General features: G+C 49.4%; 1 long non-coding RNA gene across 1 annotated transcript; it reads left to right on the forward strand.

Annotated features, from left to right (window-relative positions):
* The first annotated feature begins 466 nt into the window (after positions 1–466).
* LOC114067677 lies at positions 467–9,615 on the forward strand. The gene is made up of 3 exons (XR_003573444.1): positions 467–569; positions 7,105–7,187; positions 9,492–9,615. It is a non-coding gene; the product is annotated as an uncharacterized LOC114067677 (long non-coding RNA).
* Positions 9,616–13,343: the final 3,728 nt, after the last annotated feature.

Below are 13,343 nucleotides of genomic sequence, written 5' to 3' on the forward strand. Positions count from 1 at the left end.
ACCCTTCCCGGGGCTGGGGTGAGGCAGAAATCCCAGATATTCAGGATATTCGGGGGGGGAGCAGGACAGGTAGAGGAACCCAGGGGACCTTCCAGGTGGAAACCTCAGCTTGTGCCACGAGGCAGGAGCCGGGCTGAAATCGGGGGCTCAGGGCTGGATAAACCTCAGCCCGGCCGTGCCCTGCCAGCCTTCAGTTGACAATAAACCCCACTCCCCCGGCATCTGTGGGGCTGGAGCAGAACCTCCCAGCGGGGCTGAAACCCTGGGCAGGACACGGCACCCCCGAGGCCGCCCCCATCAGCACCTCCAGCTCACGCTTACTTCGTTCCCCCAGCGTCGTGACAGCTGCCAGAGGTGGCTTTTTCCTGGCTAGAACTCGCCTTTCCCAGCGCCCTGGGTGCGGGGCTGACCACTCCCCCTCCCTTTGAATAGGCAGCCCTGCTGCAAACACTATGGTATTTCCATCCTCTCCAGCGCGCAGGATACACCAGGTAGTTGGGAAGAGAGCGGAGACAAGTGTGGGAAGCCGTGGAGGACTTAAGCTTTTCCCCGGGTTTTCCAGCTGAGCCGTAAGTGGAGGGGGAAGAGAGGCTCTTTAAACTCTTTTGTGGGTTGGAGGTACCAGGAAATTTTCAGGGTATCATCTCGGATTTGTTTTTGTTGGAGATTTACTTTTCCTCTCCCCATTTCCACTTTCACCCAATAACTGATTTGTGTGTTTGCCACTGCAAGGTCTTACCGAAATGTCTGAGCTGATGCTTCCCTTCAAAAATCCCTCTTTTTTTTTTTTTTTTTTTTTTTTCATATCAGGTATAAAAATTTGATATGGATATTTAGGAGAATATTAATTTCTTTCCTTGTCTAGGCAGAAGGCTGCACCTTGGCATTTGTACAGGGGGTTAAATTTGTAGTTCCTTTTATGTTTGGAGTTGTAATTTGGGTTTGAATGGGGGGTTGGGTTGGTTTTGCTGTGAGGGAGGGGAGAATCCAAGCTCTGGGGCTCGGGTGTTCACTCCTCACGTGGAGCAGCCCCTCAGATTCCTGCCTTGGAGGGACCTTGGAAGGGGTTTGCTGTGACACCTGGGTGTGTTTTCCACAGCAGTGCCATCCCCCAGAGGGCACACTGCAGCGTGGCAGCCCCAGGGATGTGCTGCTGTGCCATTCCCTGGGAAGGGCAAAACCTCTGCCCCCCCTCCAGCCCGGGCAGTGGGAATTGGGAGTCCCTGAGGAGCCCAGCCAAGGCCTTCCCCCTTCCCATTAGTCTCTAAATCATTGCTTTGCATGTGGCCACTCACTTGGTATTACACTTACCATCAACTTCCCATCCTGTGCTGTCAACTGACACCTTTGGGGGCTGTGGGCTGGGTCCTGAGTGGTTTCCTGCTACAGCCTGTTCATGCTGCCTCTGATTCCGCTGCTTTCTAAGCTTTCCCCTGCCTGTCATGTACATAATTTCCTGAAAAACCTGGTTTTTTCAGTCTCCCCAGCCACTTTTGGGGATGAACCCCCTCACCCAGCAGCTGGAGGGGGGTGTGGGTGCGTTTTGTGCCCCCAGCACAGACTCCCAGCTGGGCTGTCAGCCCCTGTGCCTCGGGGCAGGTCGGGCTCTGTGCTCTGGGGAAGGTGCTCCTGGTGGTGTCAGAGCTTTTCCTGGAGCAGGGGATCTCTCACTGCTGGGGGGGAACTGATCCCGTTGTGTCCCAGGGCTTTGTCCCGGCACAGGCTCTGTCCTTTGACACTGTGCTGTGATTCTGCTGCTTCACAGGGGCAAACTCAGAGAGGAGATAACAGCTGACCTAATTAACCTCCCCTTCACATCTCCCTGCAGTTGCAAGGAGCTGCTGCAGGAGCAGGGTGATTTAATGGCAGCAGCCCCTCTGCTTTAGCATCCCCTCCTAAAACCCCTCTGCATGCCCTGACCTGGCTGTCAGCTCCCCATCCATCTGCTGGGGCTGGGGCTGGGGCTGGGGGGTGTTGTTTCAGCTTAATTATAAATTAGCAGCTGAGCAATTGATGAATGAACAGGGGAAAGGAGAAAGCTAAAGAAAAAAACCAGAGAGCAAAGGCCCATGTGTAAAGGAACCCTGGCACTGCCTCAGCCCCACTGTCACCCGGCCCAGCCAGAGCTTATCCAGCCAAATGGGGAGGCTCTGGAGATCCCATCCTACCTCCTTCAGATCTGCCAGGCACCGAGGGAAAAAAGAGCCCAGCTCAAGCAGGTTGGGATGTGCTGACAGGCGGCCCTTGCTCCAGCCTTCCCAAAAAACTCCTCAGGACACGCTGATCCCGGGGCAATCCCTGCCCTGCAGTTAAGATAGTGCTCAGATCCTCTCCCCCTCACTTTCCCCGGCTGACCTCGGCCAGGTCGTTTAACCTCTGGGAGTATTTACAGCGGGTGCAGAAGGGCAATTACTGCTCTATTTACAATTCCTACTCTATTTACAATTTCTGCTCTATTTACAGTTGCTACTCTACCATTGTTACTCTCCTTATCATTCCTATTCTGGTTACCTTTGCTACTCCATTTACCACTGTTGCTCTACCTACAGCAGTAAATTATTGCTCTATTTACCATTTTTATTCAATTTACCATTCCTACTCTCTTTACCACAGCAGCATTTACTGCCCTACCTGCTTTCCCTTCACTAAATCAGGTGTTATCAGTAGAAACACTATCAGGTTTTAACATCCTAAGAACTGTGGGATTTCCAGCAGTTCAAAAGCGTGGACTGTGACTAAAGGAAGCAGACTAATTTCTGTTGCTCATGCTCCTGCTTTAGGGATGCTCCTTTTATTTTAAGCTGGTGCCAGGGTTTGATGAATTGAAGGGGGTTTTTAACATGCCAACAGAACAACAAACACTCCTTCCCCTGAGGACTGAGCTGGCAGGAGGCCTGGAAAGTGCCAGGATGCCAAGGGTTAAAGCCCTCTGGAAGGATGTCATTTCCACCAGCTCTTATCCCCACCCCCTCAAAGATGATAAATTATTCCTTGATGCAAAAATAAAGTGGTTATCATGGGCAGTTCTGGGGCAGGGGCTGCTCTGCACTTTTAAAGTCTTCATTCAGGCTCTCGAGGCCAGGAAGACTTTGGTGGGGTTGCTGCTGCCCCTCCCATCCTCCTGGAGTGACCCCATGGAAAAGGAACCTTCTTGGTGTGTTGGGATGGAGGAAAAGCTCCTGAATCCTGGTGAGCAGCTCTCCAAGTTGTGCCACCCTGCACATTTTAAACTCCTTCCCAACTTTTGAAAGGGGTTGTGTGTGTGTGTGTGTGTGTGTGTGTTAATCATGAGGACAAACAGCTTTTCCCTTTTAAACCAAGATTGGTAATTGATTTAAAATAATGATGATTAAAAAAAAAAAACCTTGTAAAAGAGGAGGGATGGATGTTGAAATGAAATTAAAATTTTAATTTGGTTTAGAAATGACCCAAGAGTCTCATTGCTTTGACTGGTACTTGATCAGTTCCCAAAAAGAATGCTGTTTCCCCCACACATGTTTTCACAATAAGACACAAATAATAAGGGCCAACAATAAGGCTGAAGTCAAGCTGTTTAGTCATTAAGGATTTTACCAAATGGGCCTGATTCCCCTCTATTAATTACCAGCTCCCTGCAAGCTCTGCTTCAGGATTATCTGGGTGTAAATCTGCAGTGATTTCCTCAATATCAGCCGAGTTACCTGCCCTGATGGGCTCTGGCCTGAGCTCAGCTCAGCTCAGGGCCCTCCTTAGAGCTGCCTGACAGCATCCAGGGGGAGGGGAGGAACTAGTTAGGCTCTTATTAGAGGAAGTTCAAGAGAAGCAAAATATCTCTCCGACATCAGGGAAACTTGCTGACAGTGAGAGATGTATTGGGCTGTGAAGTAGTTTCCTATGGGAAGTGGTGGAAGTTCTGTTAAAATTAGCCTGGACAAGGCACAGCAGAGCTCTCTTTCTGCTGTCTCCTGGCCTCCTCTTCCAAACCTGCTTTTCCAGAGCACAATTATTCCATGCACAGGATCCTTTTCTACCAGGGCTTGTCATTTAGTGGGTGGCATCTCTGCCCATGGAGGTGGGTTGTAAAGAAATAATCTTTAAGACCTCTTCCAACCCAAACCATTCCATGATTTCAGGTCCTTTTCACAGACTAGAGCCTGTGACTCTCTGTCCTTTAACCACCATCACCCACAAAACCTGCCTCAGGTTGGGGGACTGATTTAACTTGCATTTAAGCTGGACTTGTCTTCAACCCACAGGGGTGGGAGTGCAAAGAGTTGCCGAGGTTTGTGTCGTGTTTCTGCCCCCTGCTAGTGATTTTTAACAGCACAGCTTGGAGGGGAAGAGAAACCAAAGAGCACACTGGCTGTAGATCTCTGGCAGCTGCTGCCTAGAGACGATAATTCACCTTTCCCAGGCTCGGGAGGGGGTTGCTGGTGCTCTGCTTGAATCTTCTCGATATTCCTCAGTGTCCTGGGTGTCAGGGTGGGTTTGGTGCCTCTGCTGTCGCTGCAGTACATGTGGCTTCGAGCAGCAGCGTGTGGCCCCCTTGCTGGAAGGTTCAGCTGGCGAGTGCAGCCCCAGAGAGATGCAAACGACACTCAGCGAGGCGTGAAAGCAGCTCTCGAGAACTGCGGGGCTGAGGTGCCTTCATCAAAGGCAAAAAAAAAAAACCCAAAACACCCAGAGCAAACCCCAACTGCCTATTGCACAAGCTGCAGGGAGCAACAAAAGCTGCTGCCGAGCTGCTCTTTGACTGCTGAGCTGCTCTTTGAAGGCTGTAACCCCTCACTCTCGGACACGTGTGTGGCTCTGAGACAGGTGGATCAGCCCCGAGGTTTCTCTGCCTGCCTTTTGCAGTGTCTGCCACGCTCTGTGCAGTTTGGCAGCACTGATCTGGGCTTTAGGGCAAGGTCAGTTCACGTTTGCCTGAGATGTGTTGAGGGTTAGGATCAGGGGACCAGAGTGGGACTGAGTGCCTTGATCTCCCTTGGTTCCGTGGATGCTTCATCCCTGGGAATGTCCAAGGCCAGGTTGGATGGCACTTGGAACAACCTGGGCTAGTGAAAGTTGTTCCTGCCCACGGCAGGAGGTGAAACGAGGTGGTCTTTAAGGTCCTTTCCAAGCCAGACCATTCTGGGACTCTGTGATTACTCAGAAAGGGGTTCCAGCACCGTCTGTGTGTCCCCAGCTGCAGCCTCAGCTGCAGAGAGTGAAGCAAACGTGTTTTAACGCCTCGTTAGAGCTGGGAGGGCGTGCACAGATGCTGAGATATAGTTAAGGCTCCTCAGCCACAGTAACTTACGCTCGGTGTGGTTTTGGGTGCAGAACAAAGAGAAACGGGCTCGTTGTTCTTCCACCACGTCGGTAGTTTTCAGTTTTGTGAATTAAAAAAAAAAAAAAAAAACAATGCTGGTGTGAGAACAAGAGTCAGTAATAACAGGCAGGAAATGATGATGATCATTTAATACCCTCCACACGCAGGTGTTCCACGTTTGGCCATTACTCACAGAGCAGGGGGGAGACAATGTCGGGGTCTCTGTTGGCTGAGGTGGTGAGTGAGGCATGGCCAGAACAGCTCTGCCCTGCCCTGCCCTGCCCTGGGGGCTGGAGAACTGCTGGCCAGCCCTGGGAGCAGGGAAGGAGCAGAGGGAAGGCTGGGAGCAGGTCCCGGTGCCTCCAGGAGCTGTTCAAGGGTCCAGTGTAGAGGAGGAGCTGAAGGTGATGTGGTTTGTGCTGGTGAGAAGGACTGAGCACAAACCTTGTGGAGCACAAGACTGATGAGTTGCTGAGGGAGCTGGGGGGGCTCAGCCTGGAGAAAAGGAGGCTCAGGGGGGACCTTCTGGCTCTGCAGTCCCTGACAGGAGGGGGGAGCCGGGGGAATATCGGGCTCTGCTCCCAGGGAACAAGGGACAGGAGGAGAGGGAACGGTCTCAAGTTGCATCAGCAAGGTTTAGGTTGGATATCACAGAAAATTTCTTCACCCAGAGGGTTATTCAGCACTGGCACAGGCTCCTCAAGGCAGTGGTGGGGTCACCTTCCCTGGCATTGTTCAAAATCGTGGTACCTGGGGCCATGGTGTAGGGGTGGGCCCGGCAGTGCTGGGGGAATGGTTGGGTTGGTGATCTCAGAGGACTTTTCCAACCCTCATGGTTCTGGGATCTTATTCTACGATGACTCAGACAAGTGTTTGCACCTGCAGAGGTTGCATTTGGCAGCTCAGAGCTCTGCAGGCCCCCAGAGGTGTTTCAGAGGAGCTGGAGCTGCTGTGTCCCCTCTGGTTCCAGCAGCTCCTCATCTCCCAGGCTGTGCCCGTGTCAGAAATGGAATCAGCCCTTCCCTTGGCTCCCAGGCACATCCTGCCCAGCCTCCCCCCCCTCTACTCCTCCCTCCAGCACCTTTGAGTCATATCCACCAAAACCAAGGGCCCTGGCCCTGCACTTTCCACTGGGCACTTAAAGGGGAGAGGGAGAAACATCCACATCTCTGGTATCAGAGCCACACTGCAGCTCCCTCCTCTCAGCCACACAGATGGGCTCATGGATGATTAAATATCCCATCCAAAGAGCAGCTCTGGTAGGACTTGCTCAGGGGAGTAAATCCCACGTGAGGAACACCAGGCAAGGCAGAGATTTAGCCAGGCAAACATAAGCTAATGTGGGAAAAGAGAGGATGTCTCCTGAAAACAGCAAAGCTCTTTGTGAAGCAGGCTGGTTCTGACAAAGCTGTTACAGGAAAGGTGTTGATCTCAACAAAGTGGCTTTTTTTTTTTTTTCTCTCTCTCAAAAGAAAAAAATTGGCAATGATTTCCCACTGATTCTCCAGCAAAGGAAATATGATCTCATCTTCCCTCAGAGCAGCTCCATCAGCTTCCAGGTGATAATTCATTCACCATTGTCAGGCTCTCCCCAGTTTACACTAATGGATCTGTGTGTTTGCATTGTTGATACAACCCATCTAATCACAATATCTCCTCTTAATACAGATATTTCCCCCCTTAACTTTTCCAGCTCCCACTCCTTAAGGTGATGGTGTGCTCTGAGCTTTATAAGGCTGTGAGGAAGCAGGGATTTAGCTGGTTCTCTCTGTTTTTGTGGCCTGTCATCTCATCCATCTCCATTTCTGCAGGCACCTGCAAGATGATGAGTTACTACATGGACACAACCATTGGCAGTGCAGCTCCTTATCCCTTGGCTCGGCCTGGAGTGATGGTAAGGAACACCCAGGACATGGGGGAGTGGCCTGAAGCTGAGGGAGGGTGGCTCTAGATTAAATAGAAAGAAGAAATTCTTTACTACAAGGGTGGCACAGGTTGCCCAGAGAAGCTGTGGCTGCCCCTCGATCCCTGGAAGTGTCCCAGGCCAGGTTGGACGGGGCTTGGAGCAACCTGGGCTGGTGGAAGGTGTCCCTGCCCGTGGAACTAAATGATCTTTAAGGTCCCTTCCAACCCAAAGCAATCTGGAATTCTATGAAAGGAAGGAACTGGGGGTTATTTTTCCACCCCAGCAGTGAGTTTATCTCTGGTTGCTGTGACTTCTCCAGCCCGCTGACACATCTTGGTGTCATCCACTGAGTGCTCCAAGGTTTTAAAGGCAGCTCAGAGCAGCTCCTGAATTCCCAGTGTTTACCCAGAGCTTATCTGAAGCTCTGGAGCCTGCAAACCTCCCCTGGAAATGGGATCCTGCATCGGATTTCCTGCACTTGTGCTGGGAGGAGGATTGGTAGAGGGACCATTGTCCAGCTGGCTGTGCTGACCTTCACCTGCAGGGACGAGGATGGTGGGAACAGCACAGAGCACAGCTCTGGGAAAACATTCCCTTGGTTTTCTGGAGTTTGGGGACAATTTTGGGGCTCCCTCTGTTGAGCCATCTCCGTTCTGTGTGGGCAGTTGATGGGTAGTTGTATCAATACAGTTTGGAGAGTGATCCTGGGCGTGGTCATGCCAATGGCCAGCAGCTCCAGGAGAGGTTTGGTAGTGCTTTGAGCCTTTTTTAGAGACATCACACCCATATTTAGAGAAATCACCTCCAAATTTAGAGAAATCACCCCATGTTTGGAGAAATCACCTCTACATTTTGAGAAATCACCTCCACATTTAGAGATATCAGACTCATATTTGGAGAAATCACCTCCATATTTAGAGAAATCAGACCAACACTTAGAAAAATCAGACCCATATTTAGAAAAATCAGACCCATATTTAGAAAAATCAGACCCACATTTAGAGACATCAGACCCATATCTATAGAAATCACCTCCATATTTGGAGAAATCACCTCCATATTTAGAGACATCAGACCCATATTTATAGAAATCATCTCCAAATTCAGATAATTCACCTCTAATATTTAGAGAAATCACAGAACACTTGCTGAAAAGCACCATTTTCACCACAATAGGAAGAAAAGGCAACTCCAGGCCATGAAATTTTTCTGAGGCAGCTCCATATCTTCCCTTTAAATGGTTCTGAGTGTGCATCTGGCTTTTAAATATTGATTGGAGACGAAGCAAAGCCATTTCCCCCATGGAGAAATGGTAATAATAATAAAAAATTAAAACATCCTGCATTTATTTATAGGTATTTGTATGTTGTTATCCTGTTATATAGAGATAAACACTTAAATGCAACATATACATTGTATGGTATATATGTATACACATGTATGTGTATATGGTAAATATATATAAGGTATATACACATATATTTACTACATATTTATGGTGTATACATATATGTACACACTATAGATACACTTATTTATAAATGTATATGTATAAAATAGGTCTGTACAGAACAAAATGAAAATTGTATCCTGGGATTGTTTCTGAATTGTTAATCTAAAAGGTTTTTCCCAACCCAAACAATTCTAAATACTCCATATCCCTGTGTATATAATACAGATATTTTCTTTATAGAGGCTGAATCTAGCTTCACATACAATAAAAAGTGTAATTCATATTGAGTTCTAACCTGGGATTACCTATGTGTGGGTCTGTAAATACTTATATCACACATATAATGTGCATCTCCACATATAATGTAAGTGATATAATAATATGGTGTATTATATATATGGTATATAGAGATAGTATATTAAATATATAATAATGATATGTAATGTACATGTAATAATACATAAGTTTATCTAAAAAATTATATCTAAATATAAATATTTATGTAAATATATATGCATTATGTATATAAATACACATGTGCATATAGGAGAGGTATATCTCACCTACACAGGAACACCTTTATGTGTACACACAGGTATGCCCATGGACACAAAAATAAACCCAATAGAAATACAAATAACCCAAATATAAATACAAGCATAACACTCACAAATAATATCACCATAAAGAGAAATAGGAACAAAGCCAGTTTTTGGGGGGCAAACCCCACTGGAGCAGGGCTCGCTGTCTGGTTTGGGGGTGAAGCTTCACTGCCACCTGGCACGGGGCATCTTTCTCAGGCTCCTGCTCCCCTGACCCTTTCCCTCTGCTGCTTCCAGAGAGCGGGATCGGCCGGGCCCTGCGAGGATCCCTGGGTGAGCTGTGGCTTCCAGGCCAGCTGCTGCCAGCCCAGGCCGTGCTGCCCGCTGTGGGATGAGCCCAGCACGCAGGAGGTGCCCACGGGGCTGGAGCACTATGGCACAGGTAGGGCTGGGGGGATGTTGTGGGGGGGGGTTGGGGGTGTCTTTAGCTGGAAAACCAAACCTAAAGCCCCTCTGTGCTCTGTTTGTTGTCCAGAGTGTCCTCATGGTCTCCTTCCTGCTTTATCTGCTCTCTGCCCCAGTCCTGGCTTCCTTTATTGGGGTTTTTTTGCCCTTGATGCATCCCCAAGGCACAGCATCACCAGGTTGGTGCCTGCCTTACTGGGATCAGTGGAGATGGGGCCAGAAAGCAGATAAACCCCTTAAAACTGCTTTGTTGAACTGTTCCTCTCCTGCCAGAGCAATGCCGAAGGATGGGAACTTCCTTCTTCCCTGCCGTGGTGTGGGAGAACTTCTCTCCTCTCTTGGATGGTGATTTTGCTGGGTTTTTTGATGTTTTGAGGTCCTGTGTGCACCCCCCCTTGCATTTAGGGACAGCAGCCCTGGTTGCTGCTTGCTGGGATCTTCACAGCCCTGGGGGTCTGCAGGAGGACCCCATGGGCAGGGTGGACCCGCCAACCTGCTGGTTGCATCTTCAGCGTTTCTCATGGCATTTGCAGGACTGATGTCCTGGGGAGTGGCTTTGGAAAGGGCCATCCATGGAAGGCTGCAAGGAACTGGGGACTCACAAGTTTTCACTCCACTGTGGATGTAATTTTGAGTCTCTTGTAGCTCCGTGCCTTGCACTGGCACAGGCTGCCCGGAGAAGCTGTGGCTGCCCCATCCCTGGAAGTGCCCAAGGCCAGGCTGGAGCAATCTGGGATGTTGGAAGGTGTCCTTGCCCATTGCAGGGCGTGGAAGGAGATGGGATTTAGGTCTCTTCCAACCCAAACCACTCTAGGATTCTGTGTCAGGTGGGCAGTCGCTCCTCCTGCCCCAGGGATGGGTGATGGGACAGCAGCCCCAGAGCCCCGTGGTGCTGTGGCAGAGCAGAGGGCTCAGGTACAGCCTGGCACGGGCACAGAACTGAGTGAAAGGGCTCCAGTTGCACAGATGTGACCTTTGCAAAGGGCCAATATGAAGTTTATGTTTCACTTTAGTCCCACATAAGCCTGTCTTGAAGCACTTAAATCCCACGTAAGCCTTGGCATGGCATGTGCTGCTTTCCTGTGGCTTGTTCCCAGCTCGTTAGTTCTTCACACTGGCCCCTTGGGGAGGGAAAACCCTGGTGTTCAGAGACTTTTTGCAGCTAAAGAGTTCAGCAGAACCAGGGACTGTTGTCAAATGTCTGAAATCTCTCCTTGGCAAAGATTCAGGCTTTTTTTTTTTTTTGAATTCTCTTTGGTGAGCACTTGTGTGTGAGCAGGAGATGGACACAGAGAGCTGTGCCTGTGGCTGGAGCAGAGCTCCTCTGCCTATTCCCAGCCGTCCTTATTCCAGCTATTTGCACAACTCCTGTGGGTGACCTCTCTCAGCATGATGTCAACTCAGCTCTGATGAAATCTGCCCTGGTAGCATTTGGATTTGCTCAAACATTTTGCAAATCTGTGCCTGGAAAGTTTTTTTTTTTAGTGTTTTTTTTTTTTCCCTTCCCCTCTCTCCTTTTCTGTGAAAGTGCTCTCTCCAGGGACCAACATATCTGCAACCCAGATCTTCATCACCCCATGCTGGCTCTGTGAAATTCCTCCTTCCAGAGACTGGAGTCTCCTCCAAACCTCAGTGAGGCCAGTGGAAAAAAACCCAAGTTGGCATTGCCTTCCACAGGTTTTGGTCAAACCTTTGGCTCTTTGGCACAGGTAGAACAGGCTCCTGGTTCTCTTGCCATGCCTAAGGATCACTTTTCAGTCCTGCCCGTTGCAATGCAAGGTACTCTTTCTCTGATTTGTTTTTTTAGAGCTGCTGTTTCTTCAGTCTAGAGCAGTTTCTAATTTTAAATGAGAGGAAACTCTCATTTGTATATAGGGCCAGGAACTGCCTTTCATTTCTCCTTTGTGTCTCGGGTGCACATTAAAACCATTTGTCATCTATTCTTCTGGTGTACTAGAGGCTATTTTGGTTTTCATGGTCTCGATGTTGGTGAAAGAAACAAGTCAACAAGGAAAATGCAAGTGTGAATATATCCTCTTGCAATAGAAACCACACTATTTCTGAGAGTTTGAGAGCTGCCTTGTGTTTAGGGGAGATGTTTTGCCTTTGAAGCTTGGCTGAGTTTATTTACACTGTGCTTGAGGCTGATAAGATTATTCAGTGATATGGATAAAGGGAAGCCTGATGTGGATTTAGCTGCAGATGAAGACAAGAAGGGGTGGAGTTTTTTTTCTTGTTTGAAAGGCCAAAATTTGGAAGTGGCCCAGAGGCAGTTTTATTTGTTATTTATTTGCTGCCACAGTCTGTGGGGCACATGTTGGGAATATCACTGCCCTGAGAACCAACCAGGGGTCACAGCAGGAGAAAAACCCATCCCAGACGTGACAGAATAAAACCAGCCAGGAGGGAACTGCTGCTGCCTGTTTGTGGCCAGGGGCTTTGCTCCTTGCCCAGGTGGGATCAGGGCTGGAAAGGCCACTGCACCTCAGCTGATCCATCTGCCAGCCCAAATAAATGCCACTGCTGAAAGGATGCTGAGAGTCACTCTTATGTTTAATTCATAAGGAATCAGTATCCTAATATTACTCCCTGCTTATATATTTTTTTTTTTGATTATACAAGGTTAGGCATGAAGCTGGAGCGAAGGAAAATATTTGATAAAGGTATTATCAAATTATTATGGAGCTCTGAGCAACCTGATTTAGTGGCATCCTGCCCACGGTGGGGAGTTTGTAGTGGGATGGTCTTTAGGGTCCTTTCCAACCCAAACCACTCGGGGATTCTGTTATTCCATGATAATTTCAGCATGGACATGGCCCTGGCTGTGCTGCCTTTCTGAGCCAAGGCCACTGTGACAGCCCCTTTCCCCCTGCCCGGGTTTGTTTTCCTTGGTGATAGGGGAGATAAAGCTGTTGTTAATGGCAAGTGAGGATGGAAGGACACTGGCTGAAGTTTTACCACTGTTGTGCTCAATTAGCACCCTTGGAATGAAGGTATTCCCAGCCTCTGGGATACTACTGGAGTATTTGGGGGAGTGATCTTACTTTCAGTGAGAAATGAATCCCAGAATCCCAGAATGGTTTGGGTTGGAAGGGACCTTCAAACCCATCTCATCCCACCCCCTGCCATGGGTAGTGACACTTTCCACTAAGCCCAGGTTGCTCCAAGCCCCGTCCAACCTGGCCTTGGACACTTCCAGGGATCTTCTGTAGAGGAAAAAGCAGAGCTGGTGCTTCGTGGGCATCAAATCCCAACAGCCTGGGCTGGTTTGGGCAGGAAAGCAAAGCCCTTGGAGCTGGAGCAACACCTCAGGGGGTGCTGTGCCCCATCCCAGCAGGGATGGATGTGCTCCCACCCTGCTGACTCTGAGCTCCCTTCCAGCCCAGCTCAGCCTGGAGCCAGGCAGGAGTCCCACAGGACCCCCTGCATCCCTGGGGAGCTCTCCCTGCCTTTCCCCACGTGGCCCCCTCCTCCTCCACGAGCCCTGCTGGAGAATCCTGGAGGAAAGTGCTTTCTGTGAGGGCTTTCTGGGCCCTCTTCCAGGCCCAGCTCGGGGGAAGGGGCTTGGGGAGGAGGAGGAGGAGGAGAGAGGGGGAAGGTGAAAGCTGACCGTGCTCAGCCCGATGGTTTCTCCAGCTGCAGCACATTTTCCGAGCAAAGATTTTTTTTCTTTAAAAAAAAAAA

This window comes from Empidonax traillii, unplaced genomic scaffold, assembly GCF_003031625.1.
Source record: "Empidonax traillii isolate 1590-97213 ecotype Southwest subspecies unplaced genomic scaffold, ASM303162v1 scaffold954:size226960, whole genome shotgun sequence".
NCBI classification, from domain to species: Eukaryota; Metazoa; Chordata; class Aves; order Passeriformes; family Tyrannidae; genus Empidonax; species Empidonax traillii.